At 37.7% G+C, this 9,495-nt stretch overlaps 1 pseudogene; it reads right to left on the bottom strand.

The window, feature by feature from the left end:
- Window positions 1–5,383: 5,383 nt before the first annotated feature.
- Window positions 5,384–6,996, bottom strand: LOC146221004 (uncharacterized; annotated as a pseudogene).
- Window positions 6,997–9,495: the final 2,499 nt, after the last annotated feature.

Below are 9,495 nucleotides of genomic sequence, written 5' to 3' on the forward strand. Positions count from 1 at the left end.
ATATATCATATATGGTATTGTATTGTTGTCCCAAACGATTTACCAAAAAGTGGCCCATATTAGGCCTACCTGATATCGTCGTCGTCGTCATCGTCGTCGTCATCCGCCGCTTGTCCGGGGATCGGGTCGCGGGGGCAACGACCTAAGCAGGGACTCGTTACTACCTGATATCACCCTACATATATCCTCATGAATCCTCAGTGTCTATGAATTCGTATCAATTAGATACTCTTTGGCCTTGTTTTTATACTTATTCTGAAAGAGTTGATATCATTATTTTCGCTAGCAAGATCTCATTCGATGATTAATTTCCATTAAGCCTACTGCCAGCAGGCACATTTAAAGAAATGTGATCTGATTGATTTGAGTAATAAGGCTCTAAAGATGAGCCTATACATTTTACCAAAATACGCATTTAGTTTATCGGCAATTCTTTAGCCAAGATGCCTGTCTTGCTCTGGCAGCGGTGGCGGTGTTTGACTTTGCCATGATAATATGCTTATTGTCTTCGTAGAGACTCATTATAACAGTTTGCTCAGATGGCGAGAATATCACCGCTCTCTCTCTTTCTTCTTTTCCGCCATCATACCGTTCACGGTTCATCATACCGTTCACGGTTCATCATACCGTTCAATCACGGTTTTGGTGATCGACCTTTTCTGCCTTTTGAAGTAGGATGTGCTTGTGCACTTGCCCTGATAAGTTTAGCCTGATTGAAATTAACCACATGATTTGGATGCGGATCAGCCGTCGGCGAACCGATGTTTGCGGTTCTCAGTTTGCTCGTGAAGGATTTAGATTGTTTGTGTCTGTTCCAATATGTAATGATGGTATTCAATGACACAAATGTGTTCTAGAAAGAGTGGTCTGGAGTCGCAGAGGTCCGATAATATCAGCTTTAATGCAGCAGTTGGAAATCATCAAGTACAGAGCTCTGGGGCTGTCTACGCTTCCCTACCCGCAACAGAGTTTCGGGCTGGTTCACGAAGTCCAACTGGCTATCTGTCCCTGCCCCAGCATATATTATACAGTGCAATTGAAACAGAAATATCAAAAAAGGGTTGAGCTTGTTCTCTCGTGTATCAGGGAGTTGTTTTTCCCTACGCATCCCACCTGCTTGGGTGCTCTCTCAGCCCGGTTTCAAGGTTGCTTCTGAAATGGAGAGATAACAACACAAAATACAGCCTGTTTCCCACACCTTGTGTGAGACACAATGTTTTAAGCCTGAGCACAGTTCTAAGTTCATAAGACATACATTTAATAAGCACAATACATAACTTTAATACATGCATCCTTAAAGAAGAGTCTTGTTCCTGTTGCTATATAGTGCACAGTGCCCATGATGCATTTGGTGATTAAGTTGCCACAAATATTAATAGCTGGAATTATAGATAATGCCATGCCCGTGATACAGCTAATGATTATAGTTCTAGAATTGTACTGTAATGTATTATACATTCTTTACTCGCTAACGTTAACGGGCTAAAAGGACAATTGATTAATTTAGCTTCAATCCTTACGACGAACGGACCCCGGATGGGCGATTCTTAGATTATGTGTACTTTTGGCCTTGTGAAGTGGAGTGAAAAAAACATTATACAAATTCAACTCACACAGCTCCATATGTTTAAATAACTAGTGTAGTATGGAGATCCATTAGATTTCAAACTGAATTTACAAGACTAATTGTTATTTTTCAAATTGTATCTGACCCCGAGTAAACAAATGTCATTTCCACCACATTTTATTTAACACCTATAAATAAACAGTGTAATAATTTAAACATCCTAGAATTTTCTAGGACCATTAGCTTAACTTAGTTGTACCAGTAACTACTATTTATAACAATAATTCATTTTTTAATGACCTTATTTTAATTGTCCTAAGGATCAAATGCTGAACTGTACACTTTTCACAGTGTGAAATTCAATATTACTTTTGGGTAGATCCTTGTAAATAATTAATAATCTGGTTTGTTACATAAAGTAATGCAAGCCATCAATAAATGTAAACATGATTTTAATATGAGCTGACTAATTTTGGGGAATTTTGTGAAAAATATGTGCTGTGATGGAAATGACGAGCTGTTGTGGAAATGACAAAAGCTAAACACTTAGAGAAAACATATATATATATATCTATTAGAAAAAACTGAAATCATTCAACTTCATTTACAACACCATGTGAAAACCAACCACTCACTTTGGTGTTGCTATAAGCCAACATCTAATTTCTGGCTTTTTGGCAAAATCTTCAAACTCTCACAGAACTGTAACAGTACATGCTGTAAATAACCCCCAAACTGGTGGGTTGGCAAGAATACTTAAAATAAATGATGATTTCTTTTTGAGAGTCAATAGAGTCTCTCTTTAACTTGTATACTTGTATTCAAAGAACTACTGATTGTAGTGTCATAGACAACTTTTACGAAGTGCCCCTCGGATTTCCTTCCAAACAGGCACAATAATTTATTTGTGCCTTTTAGTGACGGGTACAGGCTCAGGGATAAGGCCTAGGACATGCATGGTTTCATACCAAACTATGTAATCTCTTTGAGGCCAAAATAACCGATTTTCACCTACAGGGCTCATGGTTTTCACTAGAGCTCCACTAGACCGATCAACATCTTGAATGATGCGGCACACCACTGACCAACTAGGCCCTCGTTGAGATCATCAATACGCTGCATGTGATGGATGGTGACTGGATGTGATGTACTGGCTGAGGGAATCTTTTCATCCCATGTAGGGAACGTGACCATCTCGGGTTGGTAGCACTGCCAATCGACTTTACCACACCTTTTCTTTCTTCCTCAAATATCTTTCTCTGTCTCTTTTCAGCATCTCCTCATATTTTATCGGGTCAGCCTTTATTTTGTCCCTGTAGGCTTGGGATCTTTGTTTTGTTGTCTTTGGCATCTTTAAAACAGATAAAATAGGCTAATATTATTAAAATACATTGTAAAAAATGTATAGTATATGCCTATATAGTATAAAAGTACAACAGCCTAGAGCCTATTAAAGGAATATATTTACTTTCACAATCTATACCACTCATATAATCTTAAATGTCATTTCCACCACGTTCTGTCTTTTCCACCACAGAGGGAAGCGTGGTGGAAATGACTGTGGTGGAAATGACATTTCAACAGTTCTGTGATAAAAATGGATGGTCGCTTCATTGATTAGCTCTGAATTGATAGCTAGCAGTTCATGTACACAAAACAATGCCTTTCATGTTAAATGTGTAATCTTTTTCAAAACAACAATGGAACTACAGCATGTTTGGAAATGAAATACAATAAATATATTTGCTGAACAAGCGATATTTACCTTGCTTTTTCTTCAAAAGCTGTGGATGGATATTTATCTGGCCTCCATGTCCTGCATGTGCTCTAATGTCACTATACATTTCCATGGAAACCACCTAAACAATCTTTCACTAGAACCTTTTTTTAAAGGGACAGTAGTCGTTGTGGTGGAAATGACGCCATTGCTGCGTGACATGTATATTTTGTATAAAAAGTAATATTGACTGTGGACTCAAATCATATATTATAATGTTATTTATTTTAGTATTTCTTTATTCAAATGCATCAACAGTTGTCATATAAGTGATCCTTTTTTTTCATTGTTGAAGTTTGAAACTCTGGGTGTGTGACAAGTCAAAAACAGTGATTTTGCAACTTTCAGGTGGATGAAAAGTATTAAAAAATTATATTTAAGAGGTGGTGATTTTTTTTTTGTTGAAGTTTTTTATCACCATTTTCACACAGAAAGAGGTATTTGTCCAAAATTGCAATTATTTAAAAAAATATGACCTGATACTCTAAAAGTACACATTTTCCAAGAATCACCCCAATGACACAAGGCATTTGCCAACTATTTTGGCCGGCAGGATTATAAACTGGACTATTGGCTAAATACATACATGAGGAAAAGTAAACTTATTGTCCGTTTGAGTACGTGATAAATCCAGCTTTGTTCACCAGCTTTGCAAAATGATCAATGTTCATTGTCTTTAGCCTAAAACGTTCATAGTCATGTAACGTTAGCTAGATGTTGCTAGCTCTAGTAACCTTAGCAGTACACCATGTCATAACAGGGAGTCCGACAGTACCACACAAAGATAAAATATATAAACTGTTTTATTGTCAACATCCATTGTTGCTCATTTCCCAGCTGTGTTGTGATTTTTGCATTTGTGTTGACATTTGTGTTTTGGCTTTTTGCAAAGCGTTGTCACGTCTCGGCCACCGTACTTTACCACCAAATCTCTTTACTTTACCAAACAAATCTCTCAAATAAAACATGCCAATCCATATTACATGCAGTCCCTCACCTTTACGGCGGCAGGGTTTTCACCACGTAGACACAGAGAAGGTTTAAGTCTGCCTCGAAGAGTGTATGTTCAAGGACTTCCCATGTGATGAAGATGTGTTCAATGTCTGTGTGGACCTAATGTCAGAGTATAATCTGAAATTAACAAATGATGTGTTTGAAACAGTTAACCGATATATGGAACTCAGACGAATGATGAACAATGAACTAAATCTAGATCAGTGACTTTCCTGAGTCTGCATTACATGTTTTAATCTGTGGTGAAATCCAATATAATTGTACCTCATTTATACATTTCTAAGATTACCAAATAATTTCAGTTCCTTACAAAATATGTTTTCTCGTCCTGTCTATTTGTAAGCAACTGAGTACAAATTCTAACTCCACAAATGTAATAAATGAATTATTTATTCAATTATTTAAACAATCACAGCATTAAAAACAGCATATGATTTCATTTGACCTGCAAATTTATCAAACTTTCTACTGAAAAGAGCCTTCAATAGTAATCCATATGCTAATGGATTGGTTGACAATGCCATGCTGTTTTTTTTGGAAATAACAATGACTACCTCAAAATAGAATTAGTAAAATAGTGTTTGTAATGTGAAATAAAAAAATAAAAGTACATTGTAACAACATTGGACTATTGTGACATGGACTTATTTTAGTTATAATCCTTTGCTTAGGTCATGTTTTCAAAAAAGTAATTTTGGAACAGCAGCAGTTATGTAAACATATCAGGTAATGAAAAACCTCTGGTATTACAAATATAAAAGTAAGCATCTTTAATATTTACAACAGTCAAACACCATTTATTTTGATGCATTTCTGTGCAGCTCACTAATGCCCACACATTGGAGTAGACCTGAGTGGTGTTTTCAAAAAGAACAGCGGAACTGTTTATTATCCGTGTTAAGGAGGTTAGATGAACAGCTAAAGCTTTCAAGTTTCAGCAAACACTAATGTTAAAATATAAGTTAGATTCCTCCATTTTTCAAATATGCTAAATTACCCTGAGACTCATTTAGACTTTGGTTCAACAAAAGAAAAGTAAAAAGCAGCATTAAGAAAGTGGACAGCGTGTTTAAGCTGTGACATTCTGGAAGGTTCAACAAAGTATTTGTAGTTCTTCTTTCATTAGACAAATCTGTAAAACCTACAATGTATAAACACTAAACTCTGATGGCAGTCCAATTCCTGTTTGCTGAAACCTTTGTATTTTAGATTATGTCCATTACCCACACGTTGCTTTCTAAGACTTTGTTCATTTCATGTCGAAAATCAGGGTAGTTATCATAGCTTACTGGCAACTCCAAGTAACAGCCACAAGTATGAGCAACAGGTCTTCTCTGAAAACCCTGAACCTGTGTGAAGCTGACAGTGATGCTCTTTCCTGTGAACAAATCTGACCCAGTGCAAAATCTGAGGAGAAGTGCTGTGTGTCGGACTCTCTAAGGTATGTGTTTACATACTTGACTATTTGTTTCTCCTGTGCATTCTAGGTACTAGGGTAAGTAATTGATCTCATGATCTTTCATGATGTGGGTTGAAGCTCTTCATAGACTGCTGCGATCCCTCTCAGCTCTGCTTTAACAGGTGTGAGCATGTTGCTCCACTGTTCAATCACAAAAGCAGACTCTTGAATCATTTTTTGGTGAGCAAGCTCCCTCAAGATCTGCTCAATGTTATCTGCTGTTGGAAGCCTGCGGCAGTTGTGAATGTCCATGACTTCCAACAATTCTTCTTGGTCAACACCTTCAAAATCGGAATGACAAGATTCAAAGAGCACCCGCTCAGACTCTGAAACATACTTGAAGAAGCCATGAGGTCACTCTCCACAAAGCCAAAAAAACAGCTTGCTCCAGAAGTACTGGTGCCAGTTTCACAGGAAGGTACTTCTCTTTTTGCCAGCCAAATGTGATTCTGCTTATACTTTCCCATTCTTGTTGACCAAAATCATGACACTGTCAGTATTTGTCCATAGTCCATAGTGCACTGCTCATAAAAGTCATTCCAAAATTCTGACAGTACATCCCTCATAACACCTCCATCATCCACAGCTTTTTCAGGCTTTCCATCTGGGAGAATTACTTTAAAGTAAACGTCGTCCTCCATGACAGTTTCCTCAGAAAACACAGGAATAAGTTCTCTAAGAATCTGTCCATGATGAAGAACAATAATTGTCTGTCCATGATGAAGAACAATAATTGTCTTTTGACATTGATAAATAATTATCAATGTCAAAATCAGTAAGACTCCCCTCAGCATTTTTCCCACCTGGAAAAAACAACTGTGCTGCCTTTTCGATCAAGTTGTATTTGTTACAGCTCTTCGGGACACTCTCTTTTCTGGTTCCCCCGCCCTTTTTGGTTCGTACCTGCATGAATCCCACTTCTCGGAAATGCATCCATCCTATTTCAATTTTTCTCTGAATCTTCTGAGCATTCTTTGGAGGGGTTTGATGATCTTTCTCGGACACGTGATCACCTTTGTCTCGTGAGATTCTTGCTTTAAGCCGCTCAAAGATCTTTGACTTGCGACTGCTGTGTTGATTTTCGTTACGTCTGCAGTATCCACAAACAGCCAGTCGATCACCATAGGATGGCAGATACTCTTTAAGCTGGTCATCTGTCATGAGGTGTATGACACTGGAATCAATCTGAAATTAAGAAATATGTCATAAATTCTTAGGTCAAATGCATTCAATTATAACAATGAACACCCTGCATGTACAGCACCAGATCATTACTAAAACAAAGCATTTCCTATATTAACTTCCTTCTCATCTTCCATTCTCTGTATGTCTTTCTCAGGCACATGCTGTGAACCCTTGTGCTGCCTTCGGGTCACATGACCAAAAGGTTCATAACAAACCATCGTTGTGTTTACCCAATACAAAAGCAAATAAAAATAATTGTCTTTAACCTTCACAATGTGGAGGGTCTGAGACAGCCCAACGGTTAAAAGAAAATGCTTCACTTTGTTTTTGTATGCGGTAAAGTTGTTGCAAACGACGGTGGGTCACAATGACTGATGGGTCAGAATGGCCCGAAGAGAACACAAGGGTTAAATAGTTGCTTAACTCATCCATCACCACTGAACACCTATGCACCTCTGTTGAATAAAATGAATAAATAAAATCAGCTGATTTTATCAAATTATGTATTATTTTGGGCAGTTTTAGTTTGTTAGCTATGTTTCCTTCAGGCACCATTGAGTTGTTCAGTTGCAAGCACCAGAAACGTTACCCTCTAATTGTAACTGTGCAGTCAGATTGTAACTGGGAAGGGACTTTTGTTCTACAACTTTTATTCTAAAACAGGAAGTGGTCCTCATGCCAGGAAATAGGAAGTGCAGGGTTACTTAAACACAGGTAGTGTGTTGTTAGAAATATTAATCTATCAAGCTTTGCACAGTCAGTCGGTGAACAAGTTTAAGAAAGTTTATTGCTTGCGGCCGGCCCACAAGGAGACAAGAAATCACACGCCATTGTGCTACAAAGTTTGTCTGGTTCACAAGTCTTCAAGTAAGACTATTTATTGATGAGAAGTCTCCTCCCCTGCATATCAGCTGACAATATGATCGATCCCAGAGACAGAGTGCGCGTGCACGTGGAAACTTACAGAGTTCTCTGACCCTAGGTTTGACCATATGATTCACTCAGCACAGATAAGGTTAACCATTTATTGCACCTCTAGTATACTAATGGTCAACCTAGGTCAGTTTGTCTACGTAAGCCTAGTGTCGTCTATAAGTCATGTGGGGAGAGGGTTCTCTGCTGGCAAGGAATGCTGAACATAGAATCTTTCTTATTACAGGATAACAGTTACATCTTCAATTTTTCCAACATATCCCTCCTGTTTATCCTGAATAAAAGGTGTTATTCCAAAACCACGCCTACACAGTCAATAAAATCAAAAATACATAAAATCAAAACAATTTATAAAAATATAAAATAATGTAATATTCAATAAGACTATACAGCATTATAGTCTAGTGGTGTGAATGCTTGGACATGATGGAAGCCCATGGTATTGGGTAAAACCCGTCATCACGAAGCAGAATTGTCATTTGACGTCTGATGCGTTGCACCTCATCTCAGATCTCATTCACACAAAATCAAATAGAAACAAAGATTGTAACAAAAAAATCGATACAGAAATGATCAGGATATAAAAACATGCCTACTTGTTGTCAACATGGTCATCTCTAAAACCATCAACCATTCAGTAAACTGTCAGTCAGATTTTTCTAAGACAGTCGAAACCAGGCCCTGATTGTGCTCTTCCTCTCCAGGTTAGGTGATATCTCCAAGTGATATCTCTCCAAGTCAGGGAGTCATCATTTGACCAAACAAAAACCTGTTTAACCCTTAGGTCACCCCAGGTAGGCTAAAAAAAGTTTTTTCTTTAAGTTTTCTTGGATAGTTTGGAACTCCATTTGCTGTAAACACTCTTTCGTTATCACTCCTTCCTGTTGAGACATGGTTAATCTCATGGCTCAATATCATAGCATAACAAAATAGATTCTTTAGTAACAAATTCCTCCTGTGAATTTACACAACCCCTCATTTTGGTGACACTTCTTGCATATCTCTCAAGACAGTGTCATCCACATTTCCTAATGTTAACACATCTTGTTTGGCTGCCTCTTTGCTGCCACATCTGCTTTAGCATTCCCAGAAAAATAAAATCAATGTTATCAGTATGAACTTCTAGTTGAGCAAACAAATTCTTCAAAATCTACATATTTCCTTGTAGATGGTCACTGAGGTAAACATATTGCATCTTTTAACCATAGGGAACAGCAATGAGATGCTCTTGCATTGTTCAGTAACATACAACTATTGTTATAACATTGAAGCATACATTGTAAACCTGTGTAATCTGTTTAATCACTCAGCTGGAATAGCACTGTGCCTGGGTGAGGTCTAGCTTTGGCACATGCAAGACAGTTGGACTGCCCTCTTTTTTGCGAGCAGTAGACATTATCCATTCCAACCACAAATTTTCTGTCAGTAAATCCAGTTCCTAATACTAGTTTGTTCTGCTTGTCTCAGCGGTGTTGTCTTTATCTGTCCTATTGTTTCCACTAGGGGCATCATACAGGAGCAATCACCTTTTCAAACCATAGTATAGGGAAGACTATTAAG

The sequence above is a fragment of the Hypomesus nipponensis genome, chromosome 26 (genome assembly GCF_054491055.1).
Source record: "Hypomesus nipponensis isolate SF chromosome 26, ASM5449105v1, whole genome shotgun sequence".
Lineage (NCBI taxonomy): Eukaryota > Metazoa > Chordata > Actinopteri > Osmeriformes > Osmeridae > Hypomesus > Hypomesus nipponensis.